The 24,324-nt window shown below is 40.9% G+C and overlaps 1 protein-coding gene across 3 annotated transcripts in view; it reads right to left on the bottom strand.

The window, feature by feature from the left end:
* MPP7 (MAGUK p55 scaffold protein 7) overlaps nucleotides 1-19,059 on the bottom strand; it is a 160,941-nt gene extending 141,882 nt beyond the window's left edge. For 2 of the 3 annotated variants that reach the window (XM_075492579.1, XM_075492582.1), the window contains exon 1: nucleotides 18,935-19,059. The gene's annotated coding sequence lies outside the window, so the exon portion shown is untranslated. The remainder of the gene's footprint in view (nucleotides 1-18,934) is intronic. The other variant, XM_075492580.1, reaches the window with a different exon arrangement.
* Nucleotides 19,060-24,324: the final 5,265 nt, after the last annotated feature.

The raw sequence follows: 24,324 nt of genomic DNA, 5'->3' as shown, positions 1-24,324 counted from the left end.
ATGAAGGTAGGTATTGAACTGTCATATCAAGGAACACAACCGGCTCTCACCCATTATTTCAGTTCTCCCCAGACAACTTCCTCCACAATTAATCTGTCAGAGAACCTGTCGTGTTAATCACATTTCTCAGTGCAAGGCAGACACTGCCCAACTTCTTTACGATGCCTTTGGATCTCTTGGTCCTTGACAACCAGCTGCTCCTCCCTTCCCATACAAGGAGCTGCACACTGTACCTTTTGAGCAGCAATACAGAGGATTCCTCTTCCCAGTCACCTCCTTGCCTACATCCTAATAAGCGTACTATCACTGCCTTTGCCCCACACTTCTTTCTTCCCATTAGAATCAGAACAGTGCTTAAATAATCACGGTCCTTTATCTACCACTCTTCAGAGAAATTGTCAGAGTCCAGGACAGATTTTTTTTTTCCCCCTAGATATTCTTCAATCTTAAAGAAAACACATTATTTTGAAACAATATTCTGAAAAGACAGCTACAGTGTTAGAAAAACAATTATGCATCTATAACATTACCCTACATTGCCCATAGCAGTAACATTCACAGAACAGATGTTCATTGCTTTTAGTAGTTTCAATGCTGTCCAAAAGCAGTACTGAACTCAAACTCAGTAATGCTCACTGGTTGAAGCAGCAAGAAATCTTTACCTTTCTACTGCAGAGTACCAGAACAAATGATTGTTGGCTACGTAACATAAGCCTTAGCCTAATGTTCCTACTTACGGCTGCTATTCTTCAGCTGTCAAACTGAAGAGGAATACCAGTAAGCTACACAACTCTGTTAAAGCTGATTTAAATGTATGTGAGAATCAGCCAACATGCAGAGGAAATACAAGCTCCCGGAAAAAACACTTATCTCCCAGCAAAAAAGTGATGTTCCAGCATATTTCAGGTTATTACTTAAAAGCATTTGAACTGAGTATCAGTAAATACCAGCTCATGAAAGAAGATTTTCGTAAAAGGGCATGTGCTAACATTATAATATTGCTTTCTGACTTCTAAATAAAACTGAAGTGGAACACCTCAACTTGAAATATTTAATTAGGCAGGAAATCTAAATCTCATATCCAATTTTCTTTCACCAAAACCTCTTTATCCTCAACATTACAGTAACTTCATTTATTCTTAACATTAACAGGTGCTGTTTGAATTCAGTGCCAAAGAGAGGATAGGACATAAGCATAATATTACATTTGGAAACATGAGTGAAATTTGGCAGAAGCTAACGTGTTGAGGTATCTAAGACACTGCACATGTGCTCCTTGCAGTGAACTGTGCCAACTATGAAAACTAAACCACTTTAAGGTAAGAAGTCTTGCAGATCAGATGTATGGTCTGCACTTACTTCATATTCCAAACAATACAGGGCACAAAAACCAATCCCACAATGGCTCTCTGTGCACACGTATTTTCGTTCCGCTTTACAGCCAACCTCAAAAGGGTGCAATCATACCAGCATTCAACTTATTTTTCATTATTGTAACTTTACAGCACCCAGGAATTGTATATCTACAGAAGTCATTCATGCGTGAAGGCAACCATTGTGTCACACTGAGAAACCCAGAAGATTTAGCAGGCTGTAGCTAAAAAGCAATAGGTAATATGATTATTTTCATTGTTTCACTGAGTAAGGTTTCTCACAATTTTTTTCACTTTCAAGGTAAGTAACTCATTAAGAGCCAAAGTTGGTTAATTTCATTCTTCTACAACTTTGCCCAGGTAGAAGCACAACTTTTGAGGGTTATCACACAGGGAGCAAGCAACATGGAAACACATGCAGCAAGTTTATTTTTGAATGCTTTGTAAGTTTAACAGACAGCAAGTTTCCCAACTAGGTTATCCCCTTCTAATATCTCCCATTTTCTACAATCTTGCCGTCTTTATCTGAAGCGAGAAGGAATTTTTTGCACAAGTGTTATGCCACCACTTAGGAAAAAAAAGAAAAAAGTCTTTAACTTTGTAAGTAGATTCATAGTTGGGTCTCCCAGTATAGCCTGCACGTACAGAAAATATCTTTGATTTATTTTAAATCAAAAAAGCTATAAATTCCCTGTTGTTTTCCTGGATTAGGATTCAAAATCACAATGTCTATCGTAGAAAAAAAATACATACGAGTTTTTAAAAAAAAAAAAATAGCTCAGCGTTGAAACAACTCTAAAACTTCATCCCCAGAAGCAATGAGATCAATGACAGCCATTATTATTCTATTTCCTTATTACAGCATCTCAGGTTGTTAAAATATTTTCTGGTCAAACATTAACTAGAAAACAGTACTCAAACAATTGCTAAGAATATTAAATTAGAATAAAACCAGATTATTTAGACATAGATTCTACTACTCTTCAGGAGTAGAATTTCCTTTCCTGGAAAGGAAAGAGAAGAATTGAATCCGTGGTCCAAGAGAATATCTAACTCATCAGCCTGCGGGGTACTTTGCACAGGACTGCCCCATCCTTCCTGATGGAATTGACCATAATGCAGCCAGAAACACAAGTTGATGAATGCAAAACAGCAGGCAAGAAGTCTGAATCTGCAGTCTGGTGGTTAGGTCACTTACCTAAGCACAAATGACTGGGTTATGGCACTCTTGTAAGAAGAGAAAAATGTGGGCTTGAGGTCCCTCAGGTTGAGAATTACCTAGAATCAAGGCCTCCTACTTCTTGGACAAATAAGCTAATTAGCTGCTAGTCTACTACATATAAGGTAGGTATCAAAAGCATCCTCCTAAGAGAAAACTGCAGAAAGTGGTATGGAATTTATCTTCTGATTAATATAAGGGTTATATGAATGTCTAAGGTATACCCTGGTTTCTGACTGACCAGCTCCACTGCACCAGCACTCCACATTATGGATTTCAAATTCTAGCCAGGAAATCAGAATCTCATCAGTATATCGTCCTTAGGGGCCTGCCTCCGTACTTTCTTAGCCAGAAGCCTAATCTTTATGAGCTGCGGTGTTGAACATTAGAAGGCTTAAGTTCTTTTTTAAACCTGGGATATAAAACCTTCCACTGCATTTTAAACAGTGTTAAGTGTTTGTTTCATTTTTTCCAACACAACAGCCTTTAGGATTTTAAATGGGAAGAAAGTAGGTCAGGTCTTCCTAGTGAAGCTTTTTCAAACTTTTTTTTTTAATTTTGTAGTTAAATTCTGCAAAATGTATTCGCCTTTTATATCTCTCATTAATATCTTAAGAATATAAATCTTTGAAGAGTACTTTGATTTATCAAGAGCCTTAGAAGTAGCAAGTATCTATAAATATTAGTTAGAAAAGAATTTAAACATAATTCCAGTTTTTGGTTCCTTTGTAATAGGTCTGACTTATCTTTGATCACATATTTTTGCACTAACATTAAAAATGCACAAAGAATTTGTCTGTGCACAGATCAGCCACAGAATACTGATCTGAACATTTAACAGCCTGAGGGGAAAAAAAGCAAAACACACAAAGTGGAACCCACGCACTTGAAGCAATCAAACATCTGCCTGCCTTTCAACACCACTTTCATAGGATTGCCTGCATTCCTAAATTAGAGGATATACTGCGAGTCCCTACTGTTTGAACAACCTCGCCACTCAAAGACAATGTTCAGAGAGTTTAAAATACAAAATTTTCTACCTTTGTGTATCTGTTGGTGCACTGCAATAATAAGGAAGCTACTATTCACTTATTTTATCAGCAATAGTACAAAGAATAAGACACACCCTTCTCAGGGAACTGGAAAAACCTGCTATGTGAAAGCTGAAAAGTCTCTGAGTACCCATACCTTCATTTCCCTCCATGTTTCAACAAAAGAACTGAAAGGAGACTGCAAGGACTTGGCCTTAGCCTAGCAAAAGTAAAGCTGAGCAGAAAAGCAAGGGCTGTGTATAAACACACTGAGATGATTATAAAATAATAAGAAAAAACTATTTAAAATAAAAGGACAATCTTGGCACAAGAACGGCTTATTACCAACTGATGATGAATAAATTTAGGCTGAACATTACAAGCAGCTTCCTCATGTTTAGGGCAATTTTGCATTGGAACGGGCTTCTAATTAAAGTAGTGAGGGGAAAAGGCCCAGCTGCTTTTAAGACAGCACTCCATATGTCTATGACTGTATGACATAAAGCCTACAAGAGCATGAAAATAAACTTGATGAATAGGGAGGTCCTTTCCTGTCCTGCGTTCCTAAGAGAACAATAACTGTCAAGCAAATAACATCATTCTGATACAACTCGAAGATATAACCATCTGTCAGGCAATACCCAAGAATAATTATACCACAGAAAGCAAAAACAGATATTAATATCACAGCAAGACAAACTTTGCCAAGAATAAACTTCACAGAGTATCTTTCCATAAAACCTCTTAGACCCATAACCTCACTTCTCATAATTTCAAGTTAAAAATTTGCTCCCTCTGCAAACAAGAGCTGCAGAAAGCACACATCTCATGCAGCATGCATTCCCAAATCTGGAAGAGCTTAGCCTGTTCCATGCAATCTCCATGCAACTAGGCAACTAGGTCTCCATGCAACTAGGCAGTTCTATCATCTGCACCCCTAACATTCTGCACGCATGCAGCACATCATCTTACCCGAAACAATATTACATCTAACACGCTCAACAGGCTCTTTATTTGCTACAGTGATTACTACATTCAGCTCAGGCAGGATGATTCAAAACTAGCTTTGCTACTGAGAGGTTCAAATCGCCACTTTTGCCCACATATCATTAACCAGGAAAACTGCAGCAACCATGATGGTCTACGACAATTGGTAAAACACGATCAGTCCGCAGAAATAAGAGTCTACTAGATTAAGCTTTGTAGTTTGAAAGAGCAGACAGTCTTTCAGGCACACCAGCCTTTCAACTTGCTTGACATCTAAAGATGTATGTAATGAAGTATACAAGTTGGTCTAATAAAGAATATTATCTCTACCCACAAGTCTCTCAGGCCAGGAGACTGTTTTACCCTACCAGGTACAGGCCTGGCTAGGGGGGATCTTTATATCTGTTTTATTATCACAATGTATCTGAAATTGAAGACAAGTTGCAACACATTTTTGGCCGACAGACTTTATCTGCTTACTCACAAAGTCCCTGATCACATCATGCATCCTGTTGTTCCCTTCTAAAGGCTCATTCTGAAACGCAACAATTGAGTGAATCGTAGAAGAGGGGAAAGTATGAGCACTCATCAGGAGTTGTACATTGAAGGCAAACCAAACACAACCATTCACTACTACTCATAACACACAAGCTCAGGACACTCAGGGAAATTACCTGGGAGCATAAAAGAGCAAACTATAGGAAATATTTTTTTCTATACAATAGCTGGTTAAATTGTAACAGGCAAACCCCAATTATTCAAACAAGTACTTAAAACACATTTTGAGAAAAGATTCTTTGGCTGCTATCAAACAAATGGTCCAGACAGAGCCTGTCAGAGACAAAAGTTTTGCTATCAATCTTTGTCAACAGCTAGACTGCTATACCAAAACGAAGGCTGCTTTACAGCTATTTGTTATTCTCTTTTCCTATACATCCTCTCTTGGTCACTTCTGAAGAAAGTATAACAGCTCTTACATTCTCATCAGCAGACCTACAGTACATATTTTTTCCTTAATTAGTACACAATTTCTCTTTAAATTTAGAATTCAAAGGCAATTTCCTTTTTTCAGTTGATTTCCCCTCTCCCTATCCCTTGCAAAACCACTGCGGTTAAACACGTAGAAAAGTTTTGCAGAACAAGAATAAAACTTGTGTCTGAGACGTAAAGTTTATGTAAATTAATCTCAAACTGTATTTTCTTAGCTTTAGTCTCATAGCAAAGCACAGAGCATAGTAGCTGCAAAGGAGCATTACAATCCATTTTCAGTTAGTTTATGTCACACCAGAACATTTTAGTTCATCTGCTTATACTAGAATACCAATGCTTTTTTAAACTTGTCATCAAAATAGCATACACTTTTATTCACTATGGGAGCCTGCAGATCTGATTTATAGTATATTCCAGACATATGACTGTATAATTCAGACAAGTTTAAAAAAAGTATGCTGAAAGCAGATACTACCAAGGACTTCCCGCTAGCCCTGCTGCACATAAGAGGACATATTTTACTTGACCTACCCTACTAATCTCAGCGAGTTGGTCCTTAGCAACAGATGCAAAGCTCAAATGACCACTTTCAAATCCTTGCTGCAGCTCCACCTCCAGCCTTTGATCATTTTTCATCTGGAAGTAACAAATGGATTCCTGCTCCTTGGCCTACGTAACAGTCTCCTCGTAATCCACCAGCTGATCTCTCTCGCACCAGGAAGTGGGATTACTCATCTCAACTTTACCTGCATTTCTCCCCATCACATACAGAAAGGGATATACTGAATACTAATAAGACAATTAAAATTTATCTTAACTGTTTATAGACTGTTTTGATTATTTTGCTATAGCATTAGGTATCAAATTACAAAACTACAACAATACAATATACATGCATTCTGACATTTAACTTTTGACATTCAGCAGTCTGACCGAAAAGTAGCTAAATTGTAGGATGAAATCTACTTGAACCAGTTTTCATTCTTCTAAGTATTACAAAATCGTAAACACACAAATTGCTTGAAGTGTAATTCACTTTTGCACAAACTTATCTTAAACTGGAATAAAGTTAGAAAGGATATTTTGTATCACAAAAGGACTTTACCTTAAGATAAGCATTAAAAACAGTCAAATTGAACTCTTCAGAAACACCGTGGGCACTGTAAAGCATACAAAAGGAAAAGCTGTCTATACAAAACTAACTTAGAACACTCAGAAAACATGCAGACATTGAGAATTGCACCTATCTCAAAAGGCACTCACTTTCTGTCTTCTGCTTCTTCCAAGCTGCACCCACAGACAATTTACAGAATTCCCTATCAGATATTCTGATTACTCTCCTGCGTTCACCCCTGGCCAGTTTCCAGGCAGCCTGAATGATTTTGCTATGCCACTGCAACGACAGCAAAGGAATCCGGTGTCCCAAGTAGCACAGGGGTTTTTTAGTCTATTATTTTGAAACAACGCTTTTTGAAATATTACCTTGGAAATATGACTGGGGTGATTCCTGTATACAAACTCTGGATCTCAAGTGTAATTGTTTATGCCAAGTCTCAGACTGATAAAGTCACACAAACTTGCAGGTTTTATTAGCAAGTCTTTTTTTGTTTTTTCTTTACTTATTTATATTTAGTTCCAAGTTTGTAGAACTACATAGGTCATTCTGGCAGCTGGTATGGTCACATGCCAAGTCATAAGCCAAAGACTCCCACGACAAAATGTCAAATCAGCGACCCTCTGATGAGACACCAGCAACAGAGAAAGAAATCTGCCTGATCTTGACTGCTAGAACACAGCCTGGTTGAGCTACATGGAGAACAGGTCTCAGCATCAAGTCAGAAACTACTACAACAAGTCCAAGCCAGCCTGACCATACTATTCTCTCTTCAGTATTGTCTAACCAAAGAAAAGGAAAAGCAGAACAAACTCTATGCCCCATGACAATGCAACTTACTGAGTGGGAACCACTGACCTAGACGGTGGTACCGTGACATTAATTCATACGCTAGGGCTGAAACCAGTTTCCTACTTGGAGACAAGAATAGCTCGTCCCTTGACTCCTTCGAAAATAGGCTTTTTATTTTTTTAAAGTTTTTACCATCTCTCTTCTAGTTACAAGATTCCTGTAGAATCCAGTAGATTAGATGAGCTTTTCCTTTGGCTTTACTTTTTCTGGGGTGTAGAACTACTACTCTATTCCCTTCCAACAGAAGTTCAGGAAGACTTTTTCCTGAAACGTGCTGGTTCCACCAAAAGAAAGGTAAGCACCTGACATTTTCCTTTCTTCACCTCGTCATTCTTTTTGCTTTTTTTCCTTGGCCTAAGAAAGGTTTCACTGTCAAAGGAGGCAGGGAAGACTCATTAGTGAGAAAGGTTTGCTGCCACAATCATCTAAGATTCAAGGTCAAATGTTTCTCTTAGTAACAGCTGTAGACGCACACACATTCAGTCTCCTTGCAGTGAGGGCTGTCTTGTACTTGAGTACATACACTATAATTTTTATGTATAGTAAATATGCATTTGAGAAAGAGTCTATGCATAAAAACACCCAACCTCCAGAAAAAAAAAAATCTAATTACAAATAAGAGGAAATTTGTAGCTTCCCATGTGTTTGTAACCTCTAGTTTCTAAATCTGTAAGTGGCTCTGCAACAATGCAACCACTGGATTTTGGATTGCCTTTCCTATTACAGTCTATATCCAGCAAAGAAAACATAACATAGTAAAAAACATCTCAACATTTGGCATGAGGTGGCATGACATGAGGCTTTCAGTCAGGCTGTGGCGTATTCTTACTTCTCTGTTGGGGAAGCAGGCTATATGTGCCTGTCACATATGCCCATATCAAAACTCATCTCTAGTCAAGCATTCAAGTGGGGAGGTAACATCTCAGCATCCTACTCAGGAAAGAGCTTTGGAGAAGAACAGGTCGTATCATTACTTACTAATTCAGAACAACACATTATTACATGTAAGGTCTCTAAAAAGTGTTCCAAGAAATACAGAGAAATCTGCTTCTTTCTAAAGGTAGGAAAAGAGATACAGAGGAAGAGGACACAATTTCCATTACCCAGGAGAAGATATAAGGCAGCAACAGCAGTGAGACATTAACATTTGTTAAGGCAGAAGCAAAACCAAGACCTGTTTGAAAGAGGAAGAGGGTAACAGTATGCTTTTAATTCATGTATGATGGAGTAGCACATAGGTCCTAAGGCCAGCACTAATTGGAGGGCACAAAAGGAAAGCGTAGCCCTTTGCTTACTGTGCTCTCAAATGCACACCTAAATAGAAGGGAAATCAGCATTTGAGTTTGACCAGCCAGCGAAGGAGAAGCAGCCCACTGCAAGGAAAGCGATGAAGACATCTGGCCTCCATAGTGAGGACACTGTCTGTGTAGACTGGGAGCCAGGAGCAACAGAAGCATGCTGGAATCCTGCAGACAGACCGCAGCAGCTCCAACCACATCCTGTGCAGGCACTAGAAGAAGGACACACTCATATTTTTATCCCAATGCTGAGGGACCTTATGAGCTGCAAACTAGCAGCTAAACAAATGTTTAGCCGTAAGAACCACAATACAGGATGAGATTTGCTTTTGGACAACTAGGGATAACTTAATTTATTATTTAGATCTTCACAATATGGGCAAATAGAAATCTCAATTAACACATGTAGCTCCTCTGACATACTGGAAACTGTTAATACAAACACACCAAACAGCCACAGAAGGTCCAACTACTTAATACTTTCCTGTTTCTATAGTCTGTTAGTCTTAGACCATATCACTGTGTATGCCATGTTTTCTTTTCAGGAATCTGGAGATACTCCATTCATATAATCAAGAAGGTGGTTTTTGTTCCTGAAGTACGACCACCATCTCAACTGACCAGCTTGTGAAAATGTACAATGCACCTGCTGGCACCACATGTCATTCCAGAGGCTTTCACCTCTGATGACAGCAGGTTTAATAAGCTGGAGTGTTTTGACAAGTAATGCATGTGTCTATTGAACTGATACATACATTTTAAATATTAATGCTATATCCAAGCTAGATGAAAGCATTAGAGAAGACAGAATAAGCAATTTAATAAGGTGGGACATTTAATTCCCTGATGTAAGCTAGCAGCACGTAAAATGGTGAGTTCAGTACCAGAAAGCAATCAGAATGCCTCCTGTTTTCTTTCAAATTTAATTGCTATCACCCACAGGAAGCCAAAACCACTAGCCAGAACTCATTAAATAGTGTGATAAAGCTGAAAGTCTGAGGAGTAAAATGTAAATTCAACATTAATGAAGTGGCATTTACTCAACTGTCATCATTGATTACACTTGTCCACCTACACAACAAAGGTGGACATTAAAGGTGGAATTAAACATTGTGTTACAGCTGCTGTCTGCCTCTATTCATAGAGCAGTAAAAAGTGTCTTTAACTAAAACCTATCTTCCTACAGAATGTTTTAATTCAGAGCAATTAAAAAAAAAAAAATCTAATACCGCCTTCGGTTTGCTGAGCCAGAAGGGAACCACTGGTAAAGAGTTACTGGGTTGAGGCTACCTGTCTTCACATTACAGGTATTGGTTATTATGTTTCTCTGTACTTTTTTCAGTCAGTTAAGGTGATGATAACCAACCAGTAATGATTTGGGTCACCCCCCACTATCTCTTCTCCAAATATGAAAAGAAAAGGAGCATTTTGCAAGGTTTCTGAAGTTCCCTTGGTATTCTATGACTTATTAAATATAATTAGCAGATCAGCCAGGTCCTACCGTGAGAAATGGTTATTGAGTTTGCAAACCTTTCCTAACAGGTGTCACCTAAGACTCCTGTGCTGTATGGAATGTGGGAGTCTTTCTTTCCAAAATTCAAATATTTGTCATATTAATGCCTGCACATTACTTTTAAAATCAGATATCTAGAAAAAAAAAAGTTTTAGAACTCTGCTATAATATCCTTCTGTACCTAAAATACTTAAACTCTTCCTCCACAGCCATGTCAGCTACAGATGCTTCCTTTTAGCCAAATTTCTGTATTGGTTTTTAACACCCTTCTGTTCCCACCCCAACCTTTTTTTCTTTTGAAATGAAGGTATTTAACAGTCTTCATTTATCACTGTGAACAAGTTCAGTAAAAAGCCCTAATGAGAAGGAATCTTAATTATCTTTAAGTAATAAACACATATTTATCATTACATGAGGAGTTAAAATAATTAATATTGAATACAGTACATAGTGTTAAGAAAACAGTTTTCATAGCTTCTAGGAAACAAAAGCCGTTTACAGCTGGCACAATGAAGTTTTCAACTTTTTTCCAATTGTCAGACTGTTCCTTTGACTCCCGTTTCCTCCAGTAACTGCCTTGCGAACCCTTCCCTTCCCTGTGGCACTCACAGCAGAACTTTCCAGATCTGATTGCCCAGGAAGACATTTTCCTCCACTGTTGCAGTCCTGAAATCTGCTATTTCCAGTCACAATTTCTCCTTCGGTCTGGGTGCTAGCATGCCCACCATCCACTAGTAGTTATCTTCCAGCAGAAACGAACAGACGGAAACTACGACAGTATTCAACCATCCACATTTGCTAGCTGTAGCCATGGTTCTAAACAGAGGACAACATCCATCTTTTCTACACTCCTTCCAAAAATGTGTTTGCCGGATGACTGACTTCTATCTTGCCTCAGTACTCAGCTGCTGCACATTATTTTTGCTCTATGTTTTAACCATCAAGATTTCTTGAAGCTGGATTAGTCCTCCCTAAGAAGCACCCATGGTGTCTCACCCGACCTGTTCCAGGTCTCATAGCCCAGGCACATGACTCTCACAGCAGTCAGATGAGGGACCAAAGGCACCACTCAGCACCTACCTCAAAGCATGCCATTCAGAGTTTTATCCCCTGAGGTTTGTTTGCCATTTTGATACCCTTGCTCAGACTAGTCGTGGCAGCTGGAAGGTGGCCCAAGTCACTGTCTGTATCATATTTCAAACACAGGACAAGCTTTCGAAGCAGGGAGCCACACACTGCAGCTCAATCGGGGCAGTTTAAGACTTGCTGGGCTATAGTACTTGTAGCGTCTTCTTAATACCAAGACAAAGTTTCTAGCACATCTAATTTTGATGTTATTAAAAGTAACAGATTTGGATCTTTGGAGAAGGAACCAATCTTTGAATAAGAAACCTACAACAGCTCTGTGGTACAGACTGGATGTTCCTTTCCCCATAGGAAATTAAATGCTAGAACTTAAATTGGCGGGATTGAAGTTACAGGTTAGCTGTATATGTAATGGAGGTAATACAGACTTCCTGAAGCAGTTAACCTTGGAGACTGGGCAGCAAAAGGCTCCTTTCAGGGTCTGTAGGATCTACAGATGGCAAGAGAGCAGCAGCGAAGCCAGGATAGGGTGTGCCCCAGGCAAGGCAGTTAACAAAGGGCTGCTGTTTGTCCTGGTGGGAGCAGCAGTAACTGTGCCTTGGGCTGGTGGGAGGGAGAGCATTAGGGGAGGAGCAAGGATTTTTAGATATGACCTACAGAGTAGAGATTTCATACCCTCGTTAGACTTTAGCTTCTATTCACCTTAACAAGGGAGCAAGCTGCTCATTCAGAAGTTGGTTTTGGTCACTTCTCCAGCACTGCTAGTCTCAAGATGATGCAGCTTCAGCGTTCCCCCTTCTACAGGCACATTTCACTTACAGTGCAATCCTAACACAAAAGTTAACTGTGTTCACAGCTTCCCAAATGACCCAGATTACAATGAGATAATTAACTGCTCATGAACAGCTATTCATTGAAAGCCTCTATCACAGTATCTGTTAAGCCATTGAAAACCTTCATTACTCTATCTGTCAAACCTCTGAGAAGAAATTTAAGACTGTTTCTTCAGATCAGTTCTCTTTTTGCAACTCTTCTGGACTGTGATAAAAAGAGCAAGGCTTTATATCAGCTGAACTTGCAAGGTGTTTTCTAAAAACACAAAAAAAAACCCTCTCCATCTGCCAGTTGAAGCTTCTGATTTGGCCACGTGTAATGTGTGAAATAATTATATTCCACTCTCTTTTACTTATAATTAGCAATGTCAAGTCCATGGCTTTAGATAGCATTCATGGCATATTGTCTGTGAAACAGCAGCTCTGCATTTCACATCTGAAACTACATTGTTCCTTTTGGAACAGCTTCATTTGCTAACATCAAGCTTAGTCCACCAAACAATACATTATGAACGCAATTAAGATTTTCTATGCTCTTTATATTAATGGATGTGTACGTTTCCAAGTTCTGAGACATAATTAGTAGCTCTGAAGCAGTTTTACTCTATTCTTAAACTTGTTATACAATTTATAGTGCAATGTATTTTGTAGTCAGTCATCATTAGCTGTTGGCTGTATTAGCAATACACTTTCCTCTTTTTTCAAAACTTATACCATCATATATAATGAAATAACATAAGAAAATCTAGTCATTCTTGACTCAAAAAACAGAGGCTGTATTTACAAGACAATAAAGCAACACATAATTAAGAATACTTAGACCACATACTGCTACGATGGTGTTTCACAGCTTTATTTATTAATACTAAGCATGATATAAAATTATTATTCTTGGTCTCTCATACTAACCCACACATTATTCAGGACCATAGAAAACAAGCAAGACACTAGTCCAGTATCAGAAAAAGGTGGGCAAAAGAGTAATCACAAGGTAATCCTACCTGGATGACCGTCTTTACTTCAACAGGGACATAAGATATGCATTTTCCAGACTGTGGAGCTGAGAATCTATGGAGCCTGAAGGAAAAGGAAAGGCTAATAGTAATATAACATTGGTTCTAGTCAGTGTTGAAAATACTATGTATTTTCATGTTTTTATTCTAAATGTTAGGAGCATAAGTTTAAAGTAGTTAACTTCCCAACCACTGTTTCTCTATGAAGCCCTGCAGAAATAAGAAAAGTCAGAAGAGACCTATTTAAGACGGGGGGGTAGCGAGGATTTCAAGTTGCAAATTTGTTCTGCCTCCATGCCTGTCCTAGACAAATTGGTCTTAAAGCAGTAATTAAGCAAAATAATGACTTCAAAATGAGCACAAATAAGCTTTATCTAACTTATAAATATATGTAAGACTTCACAGACATATAATCACATTTTATATGTGAACAATATGCAAGTTCTGGTAGAAAACTTTAGGTGTGAGCCGTCTCCCATTGCACTTAATGGGTCTGTATCGAAAATCCTTGAAGCATCTGTGACTTCATACTTGTAGTTAAGCCGCTCATTTCTTTGCTTCATGATAGCTAGTCACTCTGCTTTGGAAAGTCAGCAATAACCTCAAAACCATTACTAGCTGTGCACACTGACATTCAGCAAATGTCTTTTTCAACACTCCACCTGGCATTATGCACTGCCTACTCCTCGTACAAACTGAAAACACCTGATGTCCCCTGTCCTGGTTTCGGCTGGAATAGAGTTAATTTTCTCCCTAGTAGCTGGTATAGTGCTGTGTTTTGGATTTAGCATGAGAATAATGTTGCTACCACACTGATGTTTTAGTTGTTCCTAAGCAGTGTTTATACTAAGTCAAGGACTTTTCAGCTTCCCATGCTCCACCAGCAAGGAGGTGCACAAGAAGCTGGGAGGCACAGCCGGGACAGTTGATCCAAACTGGCCAAAGGGCTATTCCATACCATGGGACATCAGGCTCAGTATATAAACTGCGGGGAGTTGGCCGGGGGGCAGCAATCGCTGCTCAGGGATGGGCTGGGCGTGGGTCAGCGGGTGGTGAGGGGTTGCATCACTTGTTTTTTTCCCCCCCTGGGTTTTGTTTCTCTCTCTTGTTGTTTTCCTTTTCATTGCAATTTATTATTGTTGTTATTATTACTATTATTATTAAATTTTCTTTCAATTATTAAACTGTTCTTATCTCAACCCACGAGTTTTCTTACTTTCACTCTTCAGATTCTCTCCCCCATTCCAGCGGGGTGGGGGGGAGGGCAGGGAGGTGTGTGAGCAAGCGGCTGCGTGGTACTTAGTTGCCAGCTGGGGTTAAACCACAACACTCCTCTTGGCAATAAACTGCAGGAGCAGAAATGGAGCAGCAGACCACAGAATGCATGTGGGGAACAGAATCAGAGCAACCCTGTTAAATGTATGGCAAGCACCTAACAGTCAAAACAGGGTAGAAAACATCAAGACAGGCCTATTCTTTCTGTGTTCATGTCACCATCTCTTCTGCATGCTGCAAACTACAATGTTCACATCTCCAATTTCATAGTTCTATAGTATAGTTTGTAGTTATAGTTTATGGATTGGTTCAATGATTATCTTTAAATACTGATGTCACTGAGGATGTAAACAACGAGTTCATCTCGGGAGCTTTTGGTTGCAGGCTTATTACATCACTGACTATACTGCACATGGTTCGAGAACTAAGAAAGCTTGAATTTTTCTTCTTTAAAACCAGCAAACAACTGCCAAGGTTGATTTTTTTTCTTCTATTAAAATACTATTTTATTAAAAAATGACATACTTTAAGGCGGTACTGTCTAGGCTGGATTTGAACTTGATCTGTTATTTCATGTAAGTAACATAAGAACAGCAATAGTAGGATCACATTAGCCTTCACAGCTGAATGGAAAAGTGACAAAACCCAAAATGCTGGCCACAGTAACAAGATGTGATCCCAAGAGATTAAATATACTGAAACCCTTTTACATTAGCAGCTCATCTTTTCCCAGAGCTAACAACTGGGAGATAAGATTGATTCTACCCATGATTCATAATGTAGACTGATAAACCATTTTCAGGACAAAACCTGGAGTCCTGAAATCTAGTCTGCCTAATGCTATTGTTTCAGAACACATGGAATTTGTTAGCCTTCCAAAGTGGGCAGAAAATTCAAGTTGTGTTCTTTGGTAGCTAAGCATAATGAACATAGATATTCAAGAACACCAAAAGTAAAGTTTTGTGCATCTTCAGACATGCGCTGTTTTTGCTTTCTGCTGGTTTTCCCCTAAATGCAAGACTGCTACCTGAAATAAAGAGCATGTCAATGTATCTTTATCATTTATCCCTGTCTTTGGAAACTCACTTGTCAAAGAACTTTGCTGAACACCTCATGGCAATGCTCAAAATGGTTCTGTAAAATACACAAATGAGGAGTCAGAGCTGTTCTCAGACCTGCCATACAGCCAACATGACATGGGACAGAGCTAGGGGTCTGAACTGCCCAGGGATGTTAAGGATACTGCACTGTAACAGTTATTTGAAGTGTATCAAGTGATGCTTGCTCTCTGTCTCTCTACTTCTGTAATACAGGGCAAGGCACTGTATTAGATAAGTACGATATCACTTGTGATGTAAACACCCACAATCCACTGAAAGCAGGTATAAATGAATTCTGTTATACTATTATATTTCTAACACTAAAATTTGGAAGGGACGAGTTAATATGCTGCATCTTTTCCTTAATGAACAAAAAACAGTGGCAACCAGGATGAAAACTTTTCAGGAGACGGGATCAGGAAGAGTATATACACCACAGGCTGGGATTAAACTGCATTAGCACAGCTATGTGGGAAGCTTTCAGGACTCCTACACATAATTCATGTAGTTCTAGACGGTGAAACTTGCTTAAGTCACTGCAACAACTTTCCAAAAGATACTCTCGAAGACAACTAACAGTCACTTTGCTAACAGCAAGACTGGATTTTTTTCCTGCTTTTACTTATTACCATAGCAAGTTCTACAGTAAACCTTAATGCAGAGGAACCAGTTTAGAGGGAAGATGCTACTGAACTACTTTTTATAGATCCCTTCTGCTCCCTTCCATACGCTAGAGATAAATGAAAGGCTCACAGGTGCCCAGGTGCTTGCCACATAAAAAGGAGAGATTCAGCACAGGAAAGCGGAACTAAGGCTGGGGTTTCGGTGAAAGGCAATGTTGCAACATCATAAGAACAGATGGGAGTTGCAGCAGATTCCAACAACATCTTCGTGAGAAGCACAGTACTCCCACAAGGCACTCAGGAAAGGACTGGAAGTTGCCACTTAGAAAACATACTTGTGACTGCTTCCTATCAGGAGTTGGGATGTCCTATAAATGTTAGGAAAAATGCAAATAAGCATCCAAAGTAATAGTACATTCATTAGCCTGCTTTCTCTGTACCTTTTTATACTTTTATATTGCACTCTTAAAAACTTACAGCTCTGACACCTGCCTAATTTAAAATCTAAATTCCAAATTGCATGCTACTACACAGAAAACATTTTATTACAAACACAAAAATGCCATACTAGCTCAGGTTCAAGGTCCATCTAACACAGTATCCTGTCTCTAATAAGGACTGCTAGTGGATGCCTGAAGAAAAGAACAGGAACAGAGTAAGCATACAGCAACCCCTCCTTGATGTGCCCTGCCAGTTGACAGCAATCTGCAGCTCTGGGACTTCCTCTGTCTCCTTTTAAGTGTACACATGTAAATATAAACACATTCACATTAAAGTCCAAAGCTATTCCGAGTCCAAAATAATTTAAATCAACTTTTCATCATTTAGGTTACTGCTTTACTCCTTTTCATTCTCATGAATAAACAGGCACAGTTGAAACTGATGAGTCTCATTCATTCATTCCCTAGCTCTACGAGATTAAACCCCCAAACCTAAATTAACTGTTGCTTTAAGACAGCTTTTAGAAGCTACATGCAATCACCCATTCTGAATACAAAAAAAAAACCTTACTCAATCCAAGAAGGTATATCTAGCAAAATCCTAATGTTAATTCTAAGCGAGGTTTGAGATTTGATCATCCACATCAATTACAGCAAACAATACTTTCAGTAAGTGAATAACCTAGCTGTAAATTAAGTAAGATCTTTCTGTAAATACAGCCAAGCTGTAAACATCCCTCCATAAAAGGGACCTGAAGGATGATGATAACACCTCATACCAAAATTCTAATTACTATATTTTAAAATGAACACCTACAAAAGATAAGTTTAACCAAAAAAATTCCTCTTAAAATGGGGCTCTTGATCTAAGTAAACTTAAAAATAAGAACTCTGAATCTCATCCAAAAAATCTAACTGTAAAAAACAAATGCTGAATTCAAGTACTGAAGATCACCACGAGGTCTAAAGATGCTGGTCACCACTGTCCAGACTACTCAATCACCTTCATAAGGAAGAACTCCAAAAACCACTGAAAGCTATTGCCCCTGAAGTTATTCTACAGTTTATTTAGAGGGAAGGAAAGGCAAAGATGTGGTGAGCTGTTTAAGAAATCAAATCAAACCAAAGAAAAAGCTCTGGAAATGCAGAAAGGCAGTTTGTTATAAATACAGATTAAATAAAACGAAGCTAGGAATTCAGAGGTGAAAGCACAGAAGTAGCACGCAAAGGCGTCTACTGCTCTTCTGAGCTCTTACATCAGGTATCATCATTTACATTCTTCCCATGCAACACACCAAATTAATAATGCTATTTATTGCTCAACACAGATTAAATGTAGGTATTCACAAAATCAGTAAGGGGCTGGTTTTTCACAGGTAAATTAAGTTGTTCTGAGCCAATTCATAAAAATATCTCATGGTACCGATAACCTGTAAATTAAAGTTTATAGGTCTCCTGAGCCCGGCTGCGCAGTCTGATGTCACTTAAAGGTTCAGTCACATCCATTACTTGCTATAAACGAGCTCTCCTCAACTCCTCCCGACAGCCCGGCAGGTTTTAAAAGCGAGGCACAGCCGAAGCACCAGCCGTGCGATTAAACGCACCTCTCCCCCCGCCCTCTCACCCACCGGGTGGATTTCACCGCGGTGCCCGCCGGCAGATCTCCGCTCCGGGCCTGCGTCCCGCGGGCGCGGATCGAGACCTCCCCTCAAGGTACCGCCGCGGCTGCGAGCGGCCGCGGGAGCCGCCTCAGCCCGAGGGAAGACCCCGCGCGGGCAGCGGGGCACGGCCCCGGGGAGCTCTCCCGCCGCCCGGGCGCCCCGCACATGCCCGGGGGGCTCCCCCGGGCAGCAGCCCCGGGCGGCGGCTGGCCGGTGGGGGCGGGGGCCATCTTGGAACGGGCGCCCCACGCAGCGGGTACGGACCCCCCCACACACCCCCGGGGCCCAGCCCCCACGGCCCGGCACCTGCCACATCCCCTCACGCTCACCAGCCGACCCCCGGCGGTCCCGCCGGCTCCGCGCCACCCCGCCGCGCCCCTCGGAGCCCCCCGCCCCGGCGGCGCTCAGCGCCCGCCCCGACCCCGGGGGAACGCGGGGCCCCCGCCAGCTCGCGGACCGCCGCGCGCGGCACCGTCCCCCCTCGCCCCGAGGAGGCGCCTGCGCGCCGCGGGGCTGCGGCTCCTACCTGCGGCCGGGCCTCCCGGGTGGCGGCGGGCGCGCCCCAGCCTCCCTCTACCCGCGGAGCCGCGCGCCCCGGCTCCCCATCGCCGCCGCCGCCGCCGCGCTGGGCCGGGCCGGGCGCGCCGGGCCCCTCCCACGGGGGCGGGGCTCCGCGCGCCGCGGAGCCCAACGGCCGCTCGCCGGGCGCGACCCCGGCCCCCCTCCCCCCGTACACAGACACACGCCAAGGAAAGGCTCGCGCTCCATTGGCTAGAGGAGGGAGGACCGCGCAAAGCGGAGCGCCGATTGGCCGCGGGGGAAGGCGGCGGCCCGCCCCGCGGAGGTCGCGTGACGCCAGGTGGTGAGGGGCTCGGCGGGAGCGGGCTGCGGCCCGTGCCCCGCCCTGGCCGTCGCCGCCCTGGCCCTGGCCCTGGCCCTGCCCCTGCCCCTGCCCCTGCCCCTGCCCCTGGCCGTAGCCGCCGTGGCCGTGGCCGGCGCCGCCCTGGCCGGCGCGCTGCCGGGCCCCTCGTGCGTCCGCGTGGTTGTGCCTTCTCGCAGTTCGGAGCTGGGGAATTTCGGCAGCGTGGCAAAAACTGGGGCTGGGGGAGTCTGTCGCGGAAGCTGAGGGGAAGGAGACCTGCCGGTTCCCGCTGTGGTAGCTGGCCACGCAGCGTGGCGGGTGTCCCGCAGCAGGGGCGCACCGTGCTGCCCCACGCATGGCTCACCTGTGGTCCGGGCCCTTCCCGGCCCTCCCTGGTGTGGGACCTCCTGGTGCTGCCTATGGCCAGGGGACAGCAGGAGCCTTCACAGTGTGATCAGTATTTGGTTTTGGCTTCCTGCCTTCGAGAGCTCCGAGGCCACACGCAGAAGATAATTTTCTGAAGTTTGTGGAGGGTGTGCTCAGGAACGAGACAGGGCAGAAAAGCAGGATGAGTGAGGCCATTGGGTAGGGGCTGAGAGACGGACAGGGCTTGGTAGCTGTTGAGGGCAGCAATGGCTTCACCAGAAGAGCAGGCTGCAGTCCTATCTGTGCGTGAAAGGATGAGACTTTATTCATTCAATGAATTATTATTACTGGGTTTATTTTTCATATAATAAAATCCACCAAAGATTCTTCCAGTCTTTTCCGAATGAAGGAATATGCTGGTGTTATAAATACACGTGTTTGCAACAGCAGTGCTGCCTAATGTCCAGAAAGACCAGCATTTAGTGCACTGGACAGCCACCTTGCGGGAGTACAATCCTAGCCTACACCGGGCTGTACTGATACTAGTTCTTGGCTAATCTCAAAATATGTCATTACAAGTGATTTTGGACAGCTTTCATTCTCCTTAGTGGGACTTAGTCTCCTTAGAAAGTACTTAGTGGGACTTTCCTGCGTTGTCTTCAAGTAGCATTTTGAGTGAGGTTTTTAATTGTGACAAAAATTCATTGAGATACCTAAACAGTTCCAGAAGACTTAGTTTCTTACAATTTCCTCTCATTTCTTGGGGCAGGTCTTTTATTACTAGACACATATAGTTGTGTAGTATATAATGCAACTAATCTCATTCAACTTCCTCTGACATTTGTTCCTGTTCAATTTAAAATTACAGGGTTTTGGCACACTATAGGATTACATGATTTCATTATGTTGTCAATTTTTTGTTTAGATCAGCAAATCATTAACAATTACTTCCTTCTTATCCATATCTTCAAAGACTTGGGACGTGATCCTTCCTTTTGTGATCCATCAGCAGCTGAAGCATTCCTGAAAGGAAACCGGTTGAACATATGTGGTTAGTTTTGGAATAAATTATTCTCAAAGACAGTAGAGTAATTACAATGTCTAGAGGTGCTAGACACCTCAAAATGTAGCCCAGTTGCTGGATGAATACATATTTTGTGTGTTTTTTGAGATAATATTTTAAATATTCATCTTGCGTTCCTTTTAAATAAATATTTCACAAGATTAAACAAATGCCAAGCTAATAATTTCCTTCTTTTTATGCTGAGTACCACCCAAGTACTTTTTCATATCTTGAGACTTAACCTCATTTGGAAAATTAATTAAAAAAAAACAGTTCTGAGTTCTGATACTTCATATGCAAACTTTTAGTTGAGGCCAGGCTGTTGTAGGAGAAACTTAAATTGCCCAGGATGAAAGTGCTGACAGACACTAAGCAACAAAACTCCAAAACAAGGCTTTTGGCCAGAAAGATGAATTGCCATTGTACCCATCCAAGTATTACCCTTCTTTTCCTATTGTAGGGTTTGGCAAGAGTGAGTTGAGCCCTCTGTTGGTTTTGAAAAAGGGCGTATTCTCCACAAACCCAAAACAAAGCAACTCCTGTAAGCTGAACACTCCCATGTGATAGCAAATGAGATGAAACTAAGGAGAGAATGAAGACCTTTCCACGGGTTAGTGCTTTTTCCAAACCCAAGGGAGACAACCATCTCCAGAGGACATTCTTCAGCATGACTTTAGTTAAGAGCTTAGCATCCCAACGCCATTAAATCAGTCTGAGTCTGAAAGTCTGAGAGCCGGACTACCAAAAGATAGCTAGGGAGTTAAATTTAGGCAGGTTAGATGCCCTTCTCCCTTTAATTTCCTCCCAGGGGTTTCTCTGGTGGAAAAGGACAGAAAGAAATAAGACACTTAAGAAGCTGTTGTGACACACTAGTCCCCAAAACACTTTAGACATGACTGACGTGGCTGGGGGATTTTCTTCTGTTTTGCTGGCACGGTTGGAAATCTGCAAAAGCAGCATCCTACATCTCTCTCAGGGGAATGCAGCAGTAGAAAGACATCTCAGGTCGTACCACGTCTGCAGACCATTGTAGGCCCACAGGATCTTCCTGGTTGCCTTTAAAGATCTAGCAGATCACAAGGTGTTGGCACCTTCCTCTTCAGTTGCTAAGTTGTTGTTACAAGGCAGCTAAAACATATTAAATACTTTCCTAAAAATATTTTTCCATGCAGGCAATTGCTGTATCTGGCGCAAAGATGTTATATGATCATTAATGGGAGGTGAAACTGAGCCAGTTTCTCTTCAAAATGTGGCCAGCCCTATGGGACGATTTGAGAACTCCTGCTTTAAATATGTTTAGTTGTGTGTGTGTAGAGACTGCTTTGGTGTTCTTCACCTCCTGACACTGACACTTTTGCTGTGCATAGCTGAGATTCTTGCATAACTTAACAGAGCCATCTCAGGTGTCTCCCACTCTGTTCAGAGCATTCCAGCTGTATTCTCCGGATTTTGGCACACAGCTTGTATCACATTACATTTACAGAAGAGTTTACCAGACTTGCTTATTTAGAAAGTTTCCTAGAGAACAGGGTTTTTTTTTTCAAACACATATATTTGAACGGCTCCCAAAGTATTTGTGACAGTTGCCTCCAGTCAAGTTTTTTATTTCCTTGATTTTAGTCTGATACGAGTATAATCAATATTACTCATTTTTCTGTCTCAGATTCCAGCATTGTTGGTGCAAGTGAAATAAATAGTCGTAGACATCTTTTTTTTCTGATGCATTGTAAATGCTTGCTGGTTTTTTTGTGTTCCTGTTTGATGTTCATAGTATTCCAGCAGACAGGCTTGTGGCTAGCAGGAAGGACTGGCTGAATGGAACTGGAACCAGCGAAAAATCTGTTTCAGTCATTGCAAACTGAGGATACTGGAAAATATAATGTTTCAGTCATTGCAAATTGAGGATACTGGAAAATATGTAAAAACAGATTCATTTATTAAAAGCATATTTATTTTGTTCTCTCACTTCTTCCTATTCTAATTGCAAAACCTTCTGAAATTTGTTGTCCAGCAAAACTCTGAAGTATATCTAGGTACAGTAAATGAATTATGCAAATTATTTTATTGAAAGAACATGCATATTCATGTGTACACATTATTTGCCTGGTCTTCCTATTACAGATGCAACCTGTAGTAAAATCTTAGTTTGTTAAAGCAAAGGAGTGCACTAGAGACTCCAGATTTCTGACTGATATGGTAGAAATCTGTCATGTTTGTGTAGGCACATGGAGCTTGAATACATTAATATGAATAAATATTAAAAAATGTTAAACATTTTTTGTTGGTTTAGGTTGTTTTCCTGAGGAAACAAGGCTTATGATATTTTGATGTTTATGAGCAATCTGTCTGTGAGTCCTCCTTAGCAATTTATGAATTTTTCTAGCTGCACTTAAGGTAATTTTAACTTTCTTCTTTCATTATATTTATAAAAATCTCAAAATACATCAGTTTTTTTCCCTTCAACTTGTAAACTTTTGCTGTCTATAGAGTTCTCAGTATTTTTCTGTGAGACCACCTTTACGATTTTCTGGTATATGAGAATTTCTGCTCAGGATCCAGCTATCATAAAGGTACATACATGATGTAGACAGACATCTTCAGGTCTGACCTTTTTATTCTTCTCCATGCTCAATGGGCTTGCCATGACTGTTTTTGCTGTGCATAAGCTATTTTGAATATTCATATGGTTTTGATAAATACCGAAGCTCAGTTTTGTCCTTTCACCAAATATCTCTTGCTCTTCTTGCTCAGTCTTACAGTTTTGCTTACTGCAAACCACATTGATATCCTTTCTGCCATTCCTACCACCAACTTCTCACTTACAAAGTAGAAACTAAATAGAGTTGATTGAGCAGAAATACAACAATTTGTCCACAACAATTTACCTGTTTGATTGATATTTCAAATTCTGTTTTACTTTGAACTCTTTCCTGGATGTCTTCCTCATGATTTTGTCTCCAAACTGTATTAGATAAGCTGTTCTGTAGTTTTTATGCTCTTTCATGCAATTTTATGCTACTGCTACATATATATAAACTTGTCGAATCATCAGGCTACAGTCCAATTTGCTGAACTTTGCAATACATCCATTGATGCTACTCCATCCAACTTGAGAAGTTCTGTTGGAGCCTTCTCTGACTTGGAGTCTTCCTGTTCTGAAAAGTTAATTATATTAATTATGAATGCTATTTCAGGTTTTAATGGTGGCAGTTCTCCAATCCATACAATTCAATAGTTTTTCATACAACTCCTCATTGTGTAATCAGTGTCTGACCATCCCTTGTTTTTCTTACTAGAATCTCACACTTTAATGATTTATTAATTCTGGTTTGCAGTTAAAACACTTCCATTACTGACAAGCAGAAATCAAACATCTCAGAGTTTTGCTGCCACCTCCTGATCCCTGGCACACCTACTGATATCTTATTTAATCTTGTTTAATAGTTTGGATTTGCTTAACTAAGCCACCTACCACCACCAAACTGCACTGAACCAAAAGCAGACATGTCCTTCATACTTCTTAATATTCATTTTATGTTTCAATACAGTGCTTGGAGAGGAGAAAAACACATACAGTTGAAACTAAGAACAAAAAATGAGTGTTTGCATTGCTTCTAAACAAAGG

The sequence above is a fragment of the Mycteria americana genome, chromosome 2 (assembly GCF_035582795.1).
Source record: "Mycteria americana isolate JAX WOST 10 ecotype Jacksonville Zoo and Gardens chromosome 2, USCA_MyAme_1.0, whole genome shotgun sequence".
In the NCBI taxonomy this organism is placed as follows: Eukaryota; Metazoa; Chordata; class Aves; order Ciconiiformes; family Ciconiidae; genus Mycteria; species Mycteria americana.
Note: the sequence above shows the minus strand (reverse complement) of the source record. Positions and strands in the feature narration are given on the sequence as shown.